This window comes from Adiantum capillus-veneris, chromosome 1 (assembly GCF_014529385.1).
Source record: "Adiantum capillus-veneris isolate H3 chromosome 1, ASM1452938v2, whole genome shotgun sequence".
In the NCBI taxonomy this organism is placed as follows: domain Eukaryota; kingdom Viridiplantae; phylum Streptophyta; class Polypodiopsida; order Polypodiales; family Pteridaceae; genus Adiantum; species Adiantum capillus-veneris.
The window spans coordinates 43550273-43570779 of NC_140931.1; the positions used below are offsets into that span (position 1 = coordinate 43550273).

The 20507-nt window shown below is 41.1% G+C and overlaps 1 pseudogene; it reads left to right on the forward strand.

The window, feature by feature from the left end:
• Nucleotides 1-12532: 12532 nt before the first annotated feature.
• On the forward strand, nt 12533-13252 carry LOC147464620 (serine/threonine-protein kinase PCRK2 pseudogene; annotated as a pseudogene).
• The last annotated feature ends 7255 nt before the right edge of the window (nt 13253-20507 follow it).

A 20507-nucleotide genomic window follows, 5' to 3' on the forward strand; every position in this document is an offset into this window, starting at 1 on the left:
ACAGTGTTAGAGAGACAGTGGTTTTTTGAGCTATTTTTTGGTCCGTTTTTAGTACACCAGAGCCATTTTACAAAGGAGACTCTGACAAAATTTCTGCAGAATCTGAAGCTTTTTTGGTTCATTTGACAAGTTGATATTGGTTCAGAGGTCAGTTTACAGGGGAAACTTTGCCGAATTTTTCCCAGGAAAGTAAACTACTATGAAGCGTAGCTATGGCTGGATCACAGGACACTGCTCTTTACAATATCAAGAAGCTGGATGGAACCAATTTCCCATTGTGGAAGAAGCAGATTGGGCACGTGTTGGTACAAAAGAAGCAGGTAAAACCTATAAAGCTCAAGGGGATAAAACCAGAAGATATGGACGAAGATGAATGGAGCGAAATGGATGAATTGGCACTTTCTACCATTATGCTGACTTTGGCAGAAAGTGTTTACTTCAATGTAGCAGACGAGATGTCGGCTTATCAAGCATGGTTAAAGCTGAGTGATCTTTATGAGAAGCAGAGTGCAGCTTCACAGGTATACTGGCTTAAGAAGCTTGTTGACTTGAAGATGAAAGAAGGGACACCTATGTCCAATCATCTGAATGAATTCAACACAATCTATAGTCAGTTGTCAGCTCAAGGTGTCAAGTTTGATGAACCTGTTAGAGCTATGTTCCTGTTGATCACATTGCCGGAAAGTTGGGACACTTTTCGCACAGCTTTGAGTAATTCTGCACCTCCAGATGGTTTGAACATAGCAGGTGTAGAAGGAAGTCTGCTTACTGAAGAAACCAATAGAAAGACAATGGACAAAGGCAAAGGAACAGCCTTAGTTGTCAGGGGAAGGACCAAAGAAAAGTACAAAGGTGGAAAGAGGAATCAGTCTCGTAGCAAGTCCCGCAATGCTAAAGGCAAGAGTGACATAGAATGCTACCATTGTGGCAAGAAGGGTCACATGAAAAGAGACTGCAGAGAATGGAAAGCAGAAAAAGGCAAAGAGAAAGTTGAAGACCATGGTGAGAAGAACAAGTCCTCAGTGAAGATTCAAGAAATAAATGTGACAAACACTGTTGCAGAGGATGACAGTCTAGTTTCAGGAGACATCTACTTCTTGAAGAATACAATGGACTCAGCTCTTCTTACAACATCTGATGGAAATGCACTGAGTGACTGGATTATAGACTCAGGGGCATCACTTCATGTGTCTCCAAACAAGGAGTGGTTTACCTCTTATGTGACCACTAAAGATCATGTTCGGCTAGGCAATGGGCAGACATGTGAGATCTTAGGTGTTGGAGATGTTCAATTGAAGTTTCCGAATGGCTCTTCTTTCACGCTGAAGAATGTGAGACATGTTCCCGCAATTACAAAGAGCTTGATCAGCACAGGTTTACTTGATGATGCTGGCTACGTCACCACTTTTGGACAGAACATGTGGAAGATATCCAAGGGTTCTATGACAGTAGCACATGGAGTAAAGTCTGGAGGACTTTACATGATTTATGCATCAAATGTCTCTAAAAATGTAATCAATGTAACCGAGCAGCCGAACGTTTCTTTGTGGCATAGCCGGTTAGGACATATGTCCAATAAGGGAATGGAAATCTTGTCTCGTTCTGGTTATTTGCCTGGCTTTTCATTTAATGATTTTGAATACTGTGAACATTGTCTGTATGGTAAGCAAACACAGCAGCCACATAAGCATAGAAGCAGTAGAAGAGATACACAGTTGGCACTTGTTCATAGTGATTTGTGTGGACCTATGCCTAACCTATCTCTAGGGGGAGCTTCTTACTTTATGACATTTATAGATGATTACTCGAGGAAAGTATGGGTTTACTTTCTTAAGCACAAGGATGAAGCGTTTAGTGTTTTCAAAACGTTTGTGACACTTGTGGAGAATCAGAGTAGCAAGAAGCTTAAATGCTTATGCACTGACAATGGTGGAGAGTATGTTTCAAAGGCCTTTCAGGACTTTTGTGAGTCAAAAGGTATAAAACGTGAACTTACTGCTCCTTACAATCCTGCTCAAAATGGTGTTGCTGAGAGGATGAATAGGACCATACAAGAGAAGGTCAGAAGTATGTTGTCTAATGCACAACTGCCAAATGGGTTTTGGGCTGAAGCTATATCAACAGTTGTTCATCTTGTAAATAGATCTCCTAGCAAGGTTTTTCAGAAGGATTCAGTGCCAGAGATGGTATGGTCAGGCAAAATGCCCTCATACAAGCATCTCAGAGTCTTTGGCTGTGAGGCATATACTCACGTTCCAAAGGAATTTAGGAACAAACTTGAGCCAAAGAGTAGAAAGTGCATCTTTCTAGGCTATGGTAATTCTGGTGAGATGGGGTACAGACTTTGGGATCCCGAATCCAGAAAGGTTTTTCGCAGCAATGATGTTCACTTTAATGAATCCAAATATCATTCTAAACCAGAGAGGGTTGAGGAGATTAGAAGAGTTGTCTTCCAAGAAGATGGACTTGCACGTGCAAGACAAAATGTCAGGGCTCCAGAGGAGCAAGGACAGGATAGAGTGGAACCACAGGTTGTGGCTGAGCCTGAGCCACCTATTGTGCGTAGATCTGGACGTGTCACGCGACCTCCTGAAAGGTTTGTTCCATCTATGAACTATGTCATGTTGGCTGATTGCAATGAGCCTTCATGTTACAAGGAAGCAGTGCAAATGAAGGACTTCGGGAATTGGCAATTGGCCATGCTGTCAGAGATGACAGCTCTGCATAAAAACAAGACATGGAAGCTAGTTAAATTACCACAGGGCAAAAAGGCTCTACCTTGTAAATGGGTTTACAGGTATAAGATCACCACTCATGATAGTTAGCCAAAGTACAAAGCAAGGCTTGTTGCCAAGGGCTTTAAGCAAGAACAAGGCATTGACTTTGATGAAGTCTTCTCTCCGGTGGTCAAGATGACTACATTGAGATGCTTTCTTGCATTGGTTGCCATATTAGATTTGGTGTTGCACCAAATGGATGTCAAGACAACGTTCTTGCATGGTGATTTAGATGTGGAAATTTACATGCAGAAGCCAGAAGGGTTTGTTGAGAAAGGCAAGGAAGATTGGGTATGCCAGTTGTTAAAGAGTCTTTATGGCTTAAAACAATCACCGAGGGCATGGTACCATAAATTCCACAAGTTTATGCTTTCTCAAGGCTACAAACGTAGTGAGTTCGATCATTGTCTATATACAAAGAAGGCTAAGGATGGTAGTTGGCTGGTCCTTATTTTGTATGTGGATGACATGTTGATTGCTGGCAAGCACTTGGAATAAATTTCAGCTTTGAAGTCAAAGATGGCAAAATCGTTTGACATGAAAGACATGGGTGAGGCAAGTCATATACTTGGTATGCGCATTGAGAGAGACAGATCAAAGAAGTTGATATGGTTATCTCAAACAGAGTATATTGACAAGGTTTTGCAACGTTTCAATATGGAGAAGGGAAAGGCATTGAGTGTTCCATTGCCACCATATGTGAAACTTAGCAAACAAGATTGTCCCGTGTCTGAGGAAGAACAGGCTGAAATGGATAAGATTCCATATGCGTCTGCAGTGGGTAGTTTGATGTATGCAATGATTGCTACTCGCCCAGACATTGCATTTGCAGTGGGAGTAGTAAGTCGATACATGTCAAACCCAGGCAAGAAACATTGGGAGGCAGTGAAAGGAATATTGAGATACCTGAAAGCTACAAAGAGTATGTGTATATGCTATGGGAGTCAGGAGCTAAGTGTAAAGGGTTTTACAGACTCAGATTATGCAGGTGACTTAGACAACCGAAGGTCTATGTCAGGGTATGTCTTTACATTGGCTGGTGGAGCAGTATCATTGCGTTCTAGATTACAAGATTGTGTTACTCAGTCTACTACAGAGGCTGAATATGTTGCAGCATCAGAGGCATGCAAAGAATCAATTTGGCTTAATCGACTAGTAACAGATTTGGGAATCAAAGAAGAGATGCCTGTGTTATATTGTGATAGTCAAAGTGCTATACAATTGGCTCGCAATCCAGTTTATCACTCAAAGACAAAGCATGTGGATGTGAAGTATCATTTCATCAGGGAAATGCTCGAGGATAAGCAGCTTCAGCTTGTCAAAGTTCACACCACAGAAAATCCTGTTGATCTACTTACAAAAGGACTTCCCTTAGACAGCTTTGCGCATTTTCTCAAGCAGTTAGGTGTAGGGTAGTACATCACTTCTCTACATCTCTTGTATATTAGCTTGTATAGTAGCTTCTCTCACACTTAAAGTACCACATTGGACTTTAAGTGGGAGGTTGTTGGGGTATAAAGCCCAATGTGGTCGCCCAGGTAAGTGGGCGGGCCGCCAGGTATGTACACATATTCTTTTGTAAAAACCTAATAAGAACTCACTATGCTCTACACATTACAGTAGAGCGAGTTCACCATATCGTCGTGCTCTTCTTCTCGCACTCTCTCTCGCGTCGCACTTACGCTCGTACTCCTTCAATAAGAGTCAAAGATTGTAACGCTACTTCTCTCTTGATGTTTCCCTCTTCTCGACAAGCTTCACAAGGGTAATGGATTGAAGCTTGGAACTTCCATGGCTATGGAGGCATTGTGAGCTCGGCACATAGAGTTCATGTATTAAGGTGGCAAGGGGCTGAACTTCACAAGCCAAAAAGGGGAAAGAGATTGAGCATTTTGTGAGCTCAAAGAAAAAGAGAGGGAAGCAGGTTGCTCAGTTTAGGGTAGATTGACAGCAGGTCACTTTTTTGCTCATAACTTTATCTGCAAAACTCAGATTCAAATTTTTTTAATAATCAAAACAGAGATCTCTTTGAGTTCTATAACTTTGTAGAAGAATTTTTTAGCTGGTTTGAAGTGCAAGTATGTCTAAAATAGAAAACATAGAGGCCATTTTTTCAAGATAGGTTGTGCATTCGAGTTGAGTAAGAGAGGAAGAGAGAGTATAAAGAGAGAAGAGATAGCTTCATCTCAACCTCAATATTGAAGACCTAGAATACACACACTCTCGACGAAGAAGAGAAAGGAGCCTCGACAGGAAAAGAAAGGGATTGTGTGCATAGTACGACACATACAAACTCTGATTCTTGGCATCGACAACCCGTTTTCTTGGCTTATGACATCGGCTTCTCCCCCGACATTGACATGCATGGGTGAGGTGCCTCTTTTATAGAGGAGTGACACCCAACATCTGCATCAACTTTGTTCACATCGATTAAAGGTTTTCACATGCTCTCTAGTATTGTAAAGAGTGAGATAGAGAGACAATTTGTCATCAATGATGAGAGACAGCTTACAGATTGCCATTAGTAGTGTTTTCATGCCTTTTTTGAGAGTGGATTTGGATTGCCATTTGAGTGTTTGGCCATTATGTATGCTCTCTGTGGTATTGCATATGCATATCCATTGATGGATTCTCAGAGACAGCTCTCAGATACAATTTTTACAAACACACAGGTTCTTTGGACACAACACTTTTGTTAGCATCTTTGGTAGTGGTAGCCATTACAGTTCCAGTGGGAGTTTTTGATGCATATGATTTATGCATGGTTTGCACTTGAGAGTTTTTGTGAGTGTTTTACTCCCTACAAAAAGATGGTTCCGTGCTTTTGCTTGCATACTCAAAGGGGCTTAATTTCGGGGATGGGGATGGAGGAAGTTTTTTCAAGATTTTTGCTCAACTGAGCAATTAAAAAAAAAAAGCTCTCTTCGCTCCAAAATAAGTTTTTGGAGTGAGCTTTTTGAAGTGAGATTTTTTTCATAATCGCTCTCTCTCTCTCTCTCTCTCTCTCTCTCTCTATATATATATATATATATATATATATATATATATATATGTGTGTGTGTGTGTGTGTGTGTGTGTGTGTACATACACACACACACACACACACACACATATATATATATGTTATTATATACATGTGGTAGTGATGCGTGTGAACACACTAGGACCGTCGGGGCATTTTTTCCCTCTTTAGAAGGTTTTCCCCCCCCCTTGCATTGTATATACGCCCATCACTCTAGGGCTATCTATCTTTCCATTGCACACTAAGTAATACACTCTCAATTGTGTGCCTTGAGCTTCCTTCGTCTTCTCCAAGTTGTGTGTGTTTTCCTGCAACCCTAATTCCAACAATTGATATCAGAGCACGTTGCGTCCTCTTGGGCTTAGTCGCCAGCAGCTCCAACACACGCCAGCTCACTTTCTCGGATTTCTTTCAGCTTTTGCGAGCGTTCGCAGATTTTTGATTCGAGCTCATTTCGGCCTCCATTTTCACTACAACCAAGCCTGCACAGGTAATTTTGTCATTTTGTACGGAATTTTTGTCACTACCAGAAACTGCATAACAGGTCCCATACAGTCTACTGCAGGTTGTGCTATATAACACGTGGTGGTCTCACTCAGTTTCTCCTCATTTCGGGCAGTTTTCACATCAGGTGCATGCATTTTTCATGGCTGACAACAACACAGATATGTTCAAGATGTTTGCTGCTGAGGACAGATTAGATGGGGACAGTTACCCTACGGGGGCTTACATGATGCAGCATGTTCTTGTGTCAAAGGGCGTCTAGAATATTGTGCAGGGCATCGATGTACGTCGTGGTTTTGAGGATGTAGGCGATGTTGAGGATGTGGTAGGTCTTGCTGCAAGGATTGCTGCTATTAAAGTTGTTTTGCCTACGGCAGAACAAGCTCATTGGGATGTAAAGGATGCGCAAGCTCATGCATTGATTGCGTTGTCTGTGAAGCGCACCATTACTCCTCACATTTGTTTAGCAAAATTTGCAAAATAGGCTTGGGATATTCTAGCAGGTCTTTATGCAAGCTGCAATGAGGCTAAAATTGCTTTGCTGCATAAAGAGCTGGAATTGAAGATTATGCATGAGGAAGATGATATGGACACTTTCCTTGCTGGTGTCAAGGATATCAATGAGCAACTTATTTCTACAGATGAAGTCATTTTAGGCAGTTCCTTGTGCAGACTGTTCTTGATGATTTACTAGATTCTTACCAGACTTTTGCTATCACTTGGAGACTTATGACCCAAGGAAATCCTGAAGTTGTCAAGTTTGATGCATTGTGGACATTGCTGTTGCAAGAGTCACTTTTCAGAAAAAACAGGACTAGACAGCGTGCAGTTGAATAGGCTTTTATTGCTTCTCAAAGAAAGGGTGGTGATAACAGCAATGTAGCCACTTCTTATGGTTCCTCTGCGAGTGGAAAATCACCTCTTCCTAATGCTTCTGATGGCAACAATTCGTCTGGAAATAACGGCAAAAGAAGATGCGTTGCCATTATTGTAAAGCTAATGATCACTTGATCAAGCAGTGTCCTAAGTTGAAGGCCAAAGAGGCTAAGAAGAAAGACGGTGGTTCCAGTGCAAATGCTGGTTCCACTACAAATGCAACCATTGTTGAGTCTTCTCTGAAAGGAGACTGTGATGCTGATGTTGGTGCAGAATGGGGTTTTAGTGCAGAGTGCACTTACAATCTTGTTGTCCATGATGCATGCATGTCAGTTGCTACAGATTCACATGTGTGGTATTTCAACAGTGGTGCTACAAAGCACATTACCTCACATCGTGAATTGTTCACCTCTGTTGAGTCTGTCCCTCATGGGAATTCAATCACTTGTGCCAACAATGCCTCTTATCCCGTTCAGGGAGTTGGAAAGATTGTGCTTACTGCTGCAAATGGTAGTTCTTTCACACTTGTGGATGCACTTTATATACCCGGGATCAAGAAGAATCTTTTATCTGTATCTGCACTTGCTAGACTTGGACTTGTAGTCAAATTTGTGGGATGGCAGATGTACAGTTCATGATCTCAGTTTTGGTGATGAAATTGTTGCATATGGCCTTTTGTGCCTTGGGCTGTATAAGCTCAAGTGTGGACAAAATTTTGCAAATGCAGTTGCAGATTCAAGGGCTATTTCAAATGCAAAACTTTGGCATGCACATTTTGTGCATCTGAATATTGCCAGTTTGCTGCGTTTGCAGAAATCGGATATGGTTGCTTCTTTGCCGCCTCTTGAAGCACCTGTCAAACATGTTTTGTTGTGAAGGCTATATTTTGGGTAAGATGCAGCGTTTGAAGTTTCCAAAGGATGGTTCAGTTAGGGCCACATGTAGGTTGCAGCTTGTGCATAGTGATGTTTGTGGGTGCATGCAACTCCGTCCTTGGGCAATTACCTTTACTTCGTGACTTTCATTGATGATTACTCCAGGCATGCATGGGTATTTCTGCTTAAAGTGAAGTCCGAAGTTTTTATGTGCAAACAATTTCTATGGGCACCCTCCGTTTTGATCGAGGGGGGAGTATATGTTTCATAAATTTAATGCATTTCTGGCTAGGCGTGGGATAAAACACCAATGTACAGTGCCTTATACACCTTAGCGAAATGGTGTTGTTGAGAGGAAAAACAAGTCACTTACGGAAATGGCACGATGATGGTCAAAAGTCAAGCTTTACCGCATTCTTTTTGGCTTGAGGCCATCATGTGTGCCACTTATGTATTTAACATGTGTCCTCCAAAAGCTTTGCAGTCTATTACTCCATATGAAGCATGGCATGATAGAAATCCTTTTATTGAGCACATGCGTGTTTTTGGATGTTTGGCATATGTTTTGGTGCCACAAACACAGCGCGGAAAATTGGATGATAAGGCTGTCAAACGTATTTTTGTTGGTTATAGTGCTGAAATCAAAGTTATAGGTTGTATCATCCGCAAACAAAGCGTATTTTGGTTTCATGGGATGTAGTGTTTGTGGAAGATTCTGTTCAGCCCTTGCTGTTATGTACTAGAGACAGTAATGTAAGCTCACAGGCCATTTATGGCACTTTGTTGCCTCTTTTCAGTGATGGAAGTTCGAATGTAAATTCCAATGAGGCAAATGTACAGCCTATGGGGGTTTCCAAAAATATTACAGATCAGCCTATTACTGATGTAGATGTACATGATGTACTTGACGAGGAAAGGGTTAAAAATGAGCAGGCTAGAGGTATGCCAAAATGGCTGGTGCATACATTGCGTGATAGTAAATTGGATGCGCCTTTGTCTAGTCGTACTCATTCAGGATCTTGCCATGCATCTTATGCATCAGATTGTTATGCTTTGGCTGTGTCTAGCTTACATGATATTGAGGAACCTCTCTCTTTTGATGAAGCACAGAATTTAGAAAATTGGATGGCTGCCATGCAATCAAATATGATGCACTTATAGAAAATGACACTTGGACTTTATGTGATTTGCTTCCTGGCAAAAAGGCCATTGGTACAAAATGGGCTTACAAGTTGAAACGCAAGCTGGATGGTGAGATCGATCGCCATAAGGCTCGACTTGTTGCAAAGGGTTATGCACATAAAAAAGGCATAGATTATGAAGAGACTTTTGCTCCCACTTGTTGTACGACTAATGTTTGTTTTCTATGTGCATTGGTAACTCATTTTGGTTGGGATGTACATCAATCAGACATTGTTACTGCTTTCTTGAATGGTGACATATTTGAGGAAGTTTATGTAACGCAGCCTTGCGGTTTTGTCATGAAAGGACAAGAGGACAAAGTGTGCAGATGTAAGAAGGCTTTGTATGGGTTGAAGCAATCTCCTCGTGCTGTTATGAGAAAGTTGACACTCATTTGGTCAAACGAGGCTTTTGTAACAATCCAACAGAAAGCACATTGTATGTAAAGCGTGAGAGTGATGTACTTCTCATTGTGGTTCTTTATGTAGATGATTTGCTGATCACTGGACCAAATGAGAGAAATATTGATGAATTTAAGGCTGATCTGAATGCTACTTTCAAGCTGAAAGATTTGGGCATGTTGCATCATTACTTGGGTATACAATTTAAGCAGTGTGATGGTGGTACTACCTTGTGACATAAAAGTTACATAAAGACATTGCTATGTAAGTTTGAACTTGAGGATTGCAAACCTATTGCCACTCCCATGGAAATAGGTTTGAAATTGAGTCTTAATGATGCTCCTCCTGCTGCTGATGTCACTCTTTACCAAACTGTTGTTGGATGCCTCATTTATGTATGCAACACGAGGCCAGATATTCAGTTTGCAATCTCCCATGTCAGCAGATTTATGCATAGCCCAGGGTCTAAGCATTGGCAAGCTGTCAAGAGGATTTTCCGCTACCTTAGTGGCACTTTACATCTTGGCTTTTTTATCCCAAGGGGGGATCATTACCGCCAGACTTACATGCTTTTCCGGACTCAGATTGGACTGGTTGTTGTGACACGCAAGTGTCCACAAGTGGTTTTTGTTTCATGCTTGGTAGTTCATGTATATCATGGTTGAGCAAGAAGAAACCTACTGTGGCTACTTCTAGTTGTGAGGCTGAGTACAGGGCAGTCTTCACAACGACGGTTGAGTTTGTATGGCTCAGACGCCTTATGGCTGATTTGGGTGTTGAACATGACACTGCCAACACTATCTACACTTACAATCAAAGCGCATTGGCAGTTGCGAGGAACCCAGTTTTTCATGCTCACACAAAGCACATTGAGGTGCGTTACCACTATGTCAGGGAGAGGCTCTCAGCAGGAGAGGTCAACTTGTCTTATGTGCCAACACAGGACAACCTTGCAGACCTTTTCACAAAGGCATTGTCTCGTGAGAAGTTCAAAGCTTTCCTCAAAGCTTTGGGCTTACTCCCCTTTGTGGTCTGATCATGTCCTCAGGGCATGGCACTTCCCTTTACTCATGTGCCAACTCTAGTTCACCCCATCACTCCAGGGGGGTATTTGTTACCATATACATGTGGTAGTGATGTGTGTAAACACACTAGGACCATCGGGGTATTTTTTCCCTCTTTAGGAGGTTTTTTCTCCCATGCATTGTATATACGCCCATCACTCTAGGGCTATCTATCTTTCCATTGCACACTAAGTAATACACTCTCAGTTGTGTGCCTTGAGCTTCGTTCGTCTTCTCCAAGCTATGTGTGTATATATACATACATACATACATACATATATATATATATATATATATATATATATATATATATATATATATATATATATATATATATATATATATATATATATATATGTATGTATACATACACATACACACACACATGCCTGCACGTGCACACACACACACATATATGTATGTATGTATATATTCCTCTCTCCTCTCTCTCTCTCTCTCTCTCTCTCTCTCTCTCTCTCTCTGAATGGACGGCACACACATCATGTTACTAGGCAAGCAGATACAATTCCAAACCAAAGTCTATTGACTACAAAACACTACTGACTAATAAGAGCTGGGTCTCCCTGTGCAGGAGCCGTATTAGTGACTTTAAGATAAACTTAATATTGTGTAGTCACACGCCCATTTCAGGATTTCAATGATATTTTACCGAAATACGTGTACCATCCCTAATAATTGTTTTTTAGCATCTATTTTGTGCACATCAACCTATTAATAGCAATCAAGCTACAAGTGACATTTTGTGCTCTTTCTGCCCAATGCCACTTGTAGCTTGATTGCCATTAATAGGTTGATGTGCACAATTTGCTTCACTTTCCTCTCACATAAGTAGTTGTTGGCAGGAAACGATTGAAGTTTTAAGCAACCAAGTGCGATGCATATTTAGTCAACTTAAACTATTACTAATATTTTTTGAGCACTGGGGGGACTTGGCTCTGATCTGGATGAAACCAAATAACAAGCATACGTAGACCCTAGAAGAGACACCCAACATGTTTTCCTTGCATTGTCTAATCAGATTGAGTTTAGGCATCAAAATGACTATGCACACTCTTAACATGTAAAAAGGTGCAATAGTACTAGAAGCCAGTGGGCTTATCTCCCGAGTTCCCCCAACGCTGGCTAAAGATGTACCTCGGATCAGTATTGGGCATGCTTCTTTATGGAAAGAATCTCTCGGCCACCGCCTCCTTGCCACACCACACACACAATCAACTCCTGAACCACTTTGAAAAGCCCCTCACGGATGACAATGCGAGCTGTAAACCAAGATTAAGTGCTGGAAGATATCCTTCTCTTCCTGTAGGGAGAGTCAAACAATACGCCACAGGCATCACATCCTTGATGATGCCCTGCATGGTGCCAGGCTCACCCTTCTCAAGGAGCTTGTGGAGAGCAAGGTCAATTCTTTTAGCCTCCTCTTCCAGCTCGGCATTGTGCTGAGCTTGCAAGATGGGGTCTCTTCTTATGCCTCTTATGTTGCACCGCATGTAAGCCTTCATCTCAACCTTGCACCCTACGACATCTCTCCCTGCAAGTTACATATACGACCTTCATTGTTGCGATGACCCATCCCCTCCTTTCAATGCCCTGCTGAGTACAAATTCATATTTGATAGCCTGCATGTGAGCTGGTAATGTCTCAAAAATTCTCTCTCATGTGCAAGTGGGCATTAGCACTCACAGAGAGAGAGAGAGAGAGAGAGAGAGAGAGAGAGAGAGAGAGAGAGAGAGAGAGAGAGAGAGAGAGAGAGAGAGAGAGAGAGAGAGAGAGAGAGAGAGAGAGAGAGAGAGAGAGAGAGAGAGAGAGGATCAGCGGTTACTTGCATGAATAAATAAATGGGATTCAGGTTATATTTCATGATTTCAAAACATCCAATATATTGTTGGACAAGGACCACCTTAAAACTATCGGACTTTGGTTTAGACTTTGGTTTAGCTAGGCAAGGTCTAGAGTTGGGAGAGAGCCATGTCGCGATTGTGGTTGTCGGGGCACAAGGCTATGCAGCTCCAAAGTACATTGCAACATGCCACCTTACATCGAAAAGTGACGTGTGGAGTTTTGGTGTAATGTTGCTTGAAATGTTGGCGGGTCGAAGGTCTATGGAGCTCACTCGGCCCAAAGATGAGCAGCAATTGCTAGATTGGATTAAGCCCTATCTTAAAGGACAAAGAAGATTGAAAGATTTGTTGATGCAAAGCTAGAAGGGAGGTTTTCTTTGACACAAATAGAGAGAATTCTTGCATTAGCAATTCAATGCTTGAACAAATCAGCAAGATTGTGGCCGCTCATGAGTGACGTTGTCGACAAGCTAAAAGATATACTTAAGCTAGCAAAAAATGGCAGCATAGAGGTGAATGCATTTTTGTATTCCAACATCGGAAGAGATGAGGCAAGTACCGAGGGTGCGAGGGATGCAATCCAATTCAACAAGGGACAATTTATGCAAGGTGTGAAGAGGCTTAGTTGCAAAGTCGATAAAAGGCCATGGTTGAGAGCATGGACTCCCAGTAAAGTTGTACATGCTTGAAGAGTAAAAGCTTCCTATTTGTGTGTTTTTAATTCTTGTTGAGCGAGTATCTCCTTTTGTCAAGTTTTTGGTTGGCTTTTAGACTAGATGAGCATAGGTGAAGGTTTAATTTTATACTTCTATAGCAGGTAATCTTGTATCATTATTTTAAATTGTACTTTGAATATTGCACATATATGAAAGAGCCCATAGAAAATGGTATTTTCTCGAGAGAGAGAGAGAGAGAGAGAGAGAGAGAGAGAGAGAGAGAGAGAGAGAGAGAGAGAGAGAGAGAGAGAGAGAGAGAGAGAGAGATTGAGGGATTAAGACAAAAAGCTCGCTCCAAAAACTGATTTTAGAGCGAAGCGAGCTTTTTTTTTAAATTGCTCAGTTGAGCAAAAATCTTGAAAAAGCTTCCTGCAAAGCTTCCTTCAAAAGCTCCCTCAAGACCTCAACTCCTTGATTTTGATGGTTAAATGAAAGCCATTTTCTTGTTATGTTCTTTGTCTACATCATGGGATACATTTAACACTGCTATTAGTAACTCCGTCCTTAAGGAAAGCTTGCTATCAGTGATGTTACTAGTGCTTTGCTCACAAAAGAGATTCAACATTAGTCTTTTGACACTAGTGGACACCGTGATTCATATATGGAAAGTGGAAGTAGCCAGAGAAACAATCACAGGCAGAGAGGTCGTAGTCATAGTTGCGGTCATTCTTAAGATTTCAAGAACGCACATAGTAAGAGTAGTGGACATGACACACGGAACAATGAATGCTACCATTGTCACAAGAAGAGACACATGAAAAAGGATTGCCATTTGTTGCAAAGAGAGAAGCGTTAAGCCATTATCATAAGTTTTGCACCTCCTAAGAGCAGTGTGAAAATTGACGAGCTCAATGTTGTTGATGTTTGAATTAGGGTTGCAGGAAAACACACACCTCTTGGAGAAGACGAAGGAAGCTCAAGGTACAAAACAGAGAGTGTATCACTTAGTGTGCAATGGAAAGATAAGATAGCCCTAGAATAATGGGCGTATATACAATGTTTTCGGGGGGAAAAACCTCCTAGTGAGGGAAAAAATGCCCCGGCGATTCTAAGTGTGTTCACACACATCACTACCAAATGTATATGGTAACAAATCCCCCCTAGGAGTGATGCGGTGAACGAGAGCTGGCACATAGAGTATAGGGAAGTGCCATGCCCTGAGGACATGATCAGTCCATAAAGGGGAGCAAGCCCAAAGCTTTGCGAAAAGCTTCAAACTTCTCATGAGACAATGCCTTTGTGAAAGAATCTGCAAGGTTGTCCTGTGTTGGCACATAAGCTAAGCTGATCTCTCATACTGAGAGCCTCTCCATGACATAGTGGTAATTCACCTCAATGTGATTTGTGCAAACTTAAAAAATTGGGTTCCTCACAATTGCCAATGCGCTCTGACTGTCAGTGTAGATAGTGTTGGCAGTGTCCTGTCCAACACCCAAATTAGCCATGAGGTGTCTGAGCCATACACACTCAATTGTAGATGTGAAGACTGCCCTGTACTCAGACTCACAAGTAGAAGTGGCCATAGTAGCTTATTTCTTGCTCAAACATGATATGCATGAACTGTCGAGCATGAAACAAAAACCACTCGTGGACACTCGTGTGTCAAAAAAACCAGCCCAATCTGAGTCCGAAAAGAAATAACCGGCCTTGTGTTGCATACATAAATAAGGTAGCCAACAATAGTTTGGTAAAGAGTGACATTGGCAGGATCACCAGAATCATGAAGACTCAATTTCAAACCTGTTCCATGGGAGTGGCAATAGGTTTGCAATCCTCAAGTCCAAACTTACATAGCAATGTCTCTATATAACTTGTTTGACACAAGGCAATACCACCATCACACTGCTTAAACTGTATACCCAAGTAATGATGCAATAGCCCCAGATCTTTCATCAAATCAGCCTTAAATTCAATAATATGTCTCTCATTTGGTCTAGTGATCAACAAATCATCTACATAAAGAACCACCATGAGAAGGACATCACCCTCATGCTCTACATACAATGTGCTTTTTGTTGTGGACCGTTTTACGAACGCCTCGTTTGACCAAATGAGTGCCAGCCTTCTCAAGCATGAGGAGATTGCTTCAACCCATACAAAGCTTTCTTACATTTGCACACTTTATCCTCTTGTCCTTTTTTGACAAAACCGCAAGGCTACGTTACATAAACTTCCTCAAATATATCAACATTCAAGAAAGCACTAACAATGTTTGACTGATGTACATCCCAATCAAAATGAGCTGCCAATGCATGTAGAAAATGTATAATAGTCATACGACAAGTGACAGCAAAAGCCTCTTCATAATCTATGCCTTTTTTTTTCTGCACGACCCTTTGCAACAAGTTGAGCCTTATAGCAATCAATCTCACCATCCAGCTTGCGTTTCAAGTTGTAAACCCACTTCGTACCAATGGCCTTTTTCAAGGAGGAAAATCACATAAAGTCCATGTGTCATTTTCTGTAAGTACATTATATTCAGATTGCATGGCAGCTATCCAATTTTTTGAATTATGTGCTTCATCAAAAGATAGAGGTTCCTCAACATCACATAAGCTAGACATAGCCAAAGCATAACAATATGATGCATAAGATGCATGGTGAGAACTTGAACGAGTACGGCTAAACAAAGGTGCGTCCAATTTACTGTCACACAAAATATGCACCATCCATTTTGGCATACCTCTAGCTTGCTCATTCTCAGTCCTTCCCTCATCAAGTACATCATGTACATCTGCATTAGTAATAGGCTGATCTATAACATTTTCAAGACCCCCCATAGGTTGTACATTTGCCTCATTGGGAATTTACATTCAAACTTTCACCACTGGAAAGAGGCAACAAAGTGTCATAAATGTCATGTGAGCTTACATTACTGTCTCTAGTACATGACAACAAGGGCTGAACAGAATCTTCCACAAACACAACTTCCCGTAAGACCAAGGTACACTTTTTTTTGCAGATAATACAACCTGTAATCATTGATTTCAGCACTATAACAAAAAAAAAAACATTTGAGAGCCTTATCATCCAATTTCCTGTGCTGCATTTGTGGCACTAAAGCATATGCCAAATAGCCAAAGACACGCATGTGCTCAATAGAAGGCTTTTTATCATGCCATGCTTCATATGGAGTCATAGACTGCAAAGCTTTCGTAGGACACCTATTTAGTACATAACTGGCACACATGATGGCCTCAAGCCAAAACGAGTGTGGCAAAGCTTGACTTTTGACCATACATCATGCCATTTTCGTCAGTGACCTATTGCCTTGGAAAAATGGTGTTTTATCCCACGACTAGTTAGAATGCATTAAATTCATGAGACATATACTCCCCCCCTCAATATGAACGGAGGGTGCCCATAGTACATTTTGAGACATATTCAACCATAACCATGAATTGTTTGCACATGTGTCATCCACAAATTTGTCTGTACATGTGTCATCCACAAATTTGACTACAAGTCCAAGTCTAGCAAGTGCAGATACAAAAAAAAGATTCTTCTTGATCCTAGGTACATACAATGCATCAACAAGTGTGAAAGAATTGTCATTTGTTGCAGCAGTAAGCACAATCTTTCCAACTCTCTGAACCGGATAAGAGACATTGTTGGCACAAGTGACTGAATGCCCATGAGGGACAAGACTCAAGAGAGGTAAACAAATCACGATTTGAGGTGATGTGCTTTATAGCAACACTGTCAAAATACTACACATGTGAATCTATAGCAACTAACATGCATGCATCATGGACAGTAGGATCATAAGTGCACTTTGCACTAAAAGACCATTCTGCATCAACATCAGCATGACAGTCTCCTTTCACTGAAGACTCAACAATAGCTACATTTGTAGTGTAACCAACCTCTTTCTTCTTAGCGTCTGTTGTCTTCAACTTAGGACACTGCTTGATCAAGTGATCATTAGCTTACAATAATGGAAATGCATCTTCATTTGTCCCTTATCACCATAATTCCTAGACGAATTGCTCCCAGTAGAAGCATTAGGAACATATGATTTATTACTGTAGAAGAGCCATGAGAAGTGGCTACAATGCTGTTACCACCTTTTCTTTGAGCAGCAATAAAGGCATGTTCAACTTCACATTGTCTAGTCTTGGTTTTTTTGGAAAGTGACTCTTGCAACAACAATGTGCATAAAGCATCAAAGTGACAACTTCTAGATTTCCTTGAGTCATGAGTCTCCAAGTACTAGCAAAAGTCTAGTAAGAATCTGGCAAAGCATTAAGAACAGTCTGCACAAGGGAACTCTCAGAAATGACTTTGCTTGCAGAATAAGTTGCTCATATATCCTTGACACCAGTATGGAAAGTGTCCTTATCATCTTCCTCATGCATAATCTTTGACTCTAGCTCTTTACGCAACAATGCAAATTTTGCCTCACTGCGACTTGCATAAAGACCAGCCAGAATATCCCAAGCCTATTTTGTAGATTTCACTGTGAGGAGTAATAGTGTGCTTCACAGACAACACAATCAATGCATGAGCCAGTGCATCTTTTACATCCCAACGAGCTTGCTTAGCTGTAGACAAAACAGCTCTGGCAACAAAAATCCTGCCACCAAAACCTGCAACATCCTCAACATCGCCTCCATCCTCAGAACCAGGAGGTACATCAATGCCCTGCACAATATTCTAGACACCCTTTGACACAAGGACATGTTGCATCATATAAACCCACGTAGGGTAATTGTCATCATCCAATCTATCCTCAGCAGTAAACATCTTGAACACATCTGTGTGCTGTCAGCCATGGAGAATGTTGCACTTGATGTGAAAACTGCTCAAAAAGAGGAGAAACAAAGCGAGAACAACACGTTCTATATAGCACAAACCATAGAAGACTGTAAGCGACCTGTTATGCAAAAAATGGCATTGATAGAAATTCTGGACAAAATGACAAAATAGCTTGCACAATATTATTTGTAGTGGAAACGAAGGCCGAAATGAGCCCAAATAAAAAATCTGAGCTTGAGATTTGTGGCATTGGAGATGTGAAGCTGCATATGCACAATGATATTGAGTTCATGCTGTGAGGTGTTAAAGCTAACTAAAAGCTTGGTTTCAGTAGGATACCTTGATGATCTTAGATATACTACAATGTTTGGCAATGGTTCTTGGATTATCAAAAAAGGTAAATTGGTCATGTTTAAAGGCCAAGTCTGGGTCATTATAGTCCTTTATGTATCTTCTATGAAAGACAACTCTATCTATGTAGCTGAGCTCCCTTCTATTGAGTTGTGGCATAGCCGGCTTAGTCACATGAGTCAAAAGTGAATGAAGTAGTTACAATGTTTCAACTATATCCCTGTGTTAAACTATTCTAAATTTATTTTGTGTGGCAATTGCATCTATAGGAATCAAACTAGGCTTACCACTTTGCCATTGGTGGATAGAAAGTTAGGGAATCCTCTAGATATGGTTCATAGCGATCTATGTGGGCTTATGCCACATAAGTCTCTAGGGGGGGCATTATATTTCCCAAATTTCATAGATGACTCTACTGGAAAGGTGTGGTTTACCTCTTGAAGAAAAAGACAATGTCTTTAGTGTTTTCTAGAAGTTCTTAGCTATGGTAGAAAAATCAATTAGGCAAGAAGTTGAAGGCTTTGCGCACTAACAACAGGGGAGTGTACGTCTCCATTGAGTTTAAGGACTTTTGTAGCAAACGATGCATTAGAGACAATTTACTATGTCATTCACACTTGCTAAGAATGAATTTGTTGAGCGCATGAATATAACTATTTAGGAGAGGGTTGCTTCCATGCTATCTATGGAAAATTTACCTCAAAAGTTTTTGAGAGAGGCTATTATAATAGAAGTGCATATAATCACCTACCTAGTACACTTTTGAAATACAAGAGTTTTCACGAGATCTGGATAGGCAAGAAGCCTAATTATGATAGATTATGTGTGTTTGGGTGTGAGAGAGCTTAGAAAGAATTTGGACCCCAAGTCACACAAATGCATCATATTGGCTATGGTGCTGATGGAGAGATGAGTTATTGTCTCTGGCAGCCCAAATCTTGAAGAAGTATTCGCAGCTTACAAGTGATCTTTAATGAGCCAAATATGCATAGATAGCCCGTGAAAGGGGTCAAATATCGCAAAGTGAGATTCGAGAATGTAGCCTAAAGTCCAGTTACACAAACAACTTAGTCTACTAGTGATGTACTTATCACTAGTAGTGCTCTGTGGGATGCATGTCTAACCTCACTTATTGCAATATTAGCGAGAACCACGATTAATTTGTCAAACCATGGGATGAAGCTGACTCAACTAGTGCATAGAGACTACAAGAGGTTGTCAATCTCTCGAAAAACAACTCACAACTCGCATCTAACTCGAGCTACACTCAAGTGACTGAAATCACCAAAAGCCAATCGCTCATCGGCAAACAATTCACATCAGTTACAGCATCAAATGACATCCAAACGTAACGAAATTTCTAGGACAAGTTTATAAGACCTAAGCACAAATGCCTATGGCCTCAAACCCCACTTTAGGTCAAGTTCCAAAATCGCGATTATTAACAGCAGTGGATTTTTGACCTAGTCGTTTTCGACCCAGAATGCATCTAAATGGTTAGCAATGATACCCCAATACCCTGCCTATGCTTAGTTTTCAATTTAAAAGTGTAAATTCCTAGTTATGATGAAATTAGTAGGCCGTGGGTCGACGACGCCAAAAGCTACGAAATACTGTGAATGGCTTAGGTCAATGCGTAGAGCTGTTACCTGCGGTTGCAATGCAACAAACACAATCGCAATGTGACAACCGGAGAGGGAGTAGGAAGCGCGAGAAGGAGAGAAGTGAGTGCTGTTAGCTCACGCTGTGTATTTCTTATCCAAAAAACTTATCAAAAACTTACAAAAATTGGCTTTTATACCTTAGCCAAGGTTTTTGGGTGGTCAAAACTAATAATCTGGAGCTCTACCAAAGCTGGGTGATGACTGGCTGATACAATCTGGAAGCTTGTAGCCCCGGCTCATTAATTACAAAGTTTATTCGAGAAAATAGGAGTTACAATATTCTCGATTTATCAAAATAATAAATGCTTTACAAAGAGAACTCCGAAAAATGGTGTCCGTGTTAGCTTGCTGCTAACATTCCCCCTCTCCTTGCCTGTGTCGTCCCTTGACAAGCTTTATGGGCTGAAATAGTCTTCGGGTTGACGCGGCTAGCGAGGCGGTCTTTAAGCACGTCC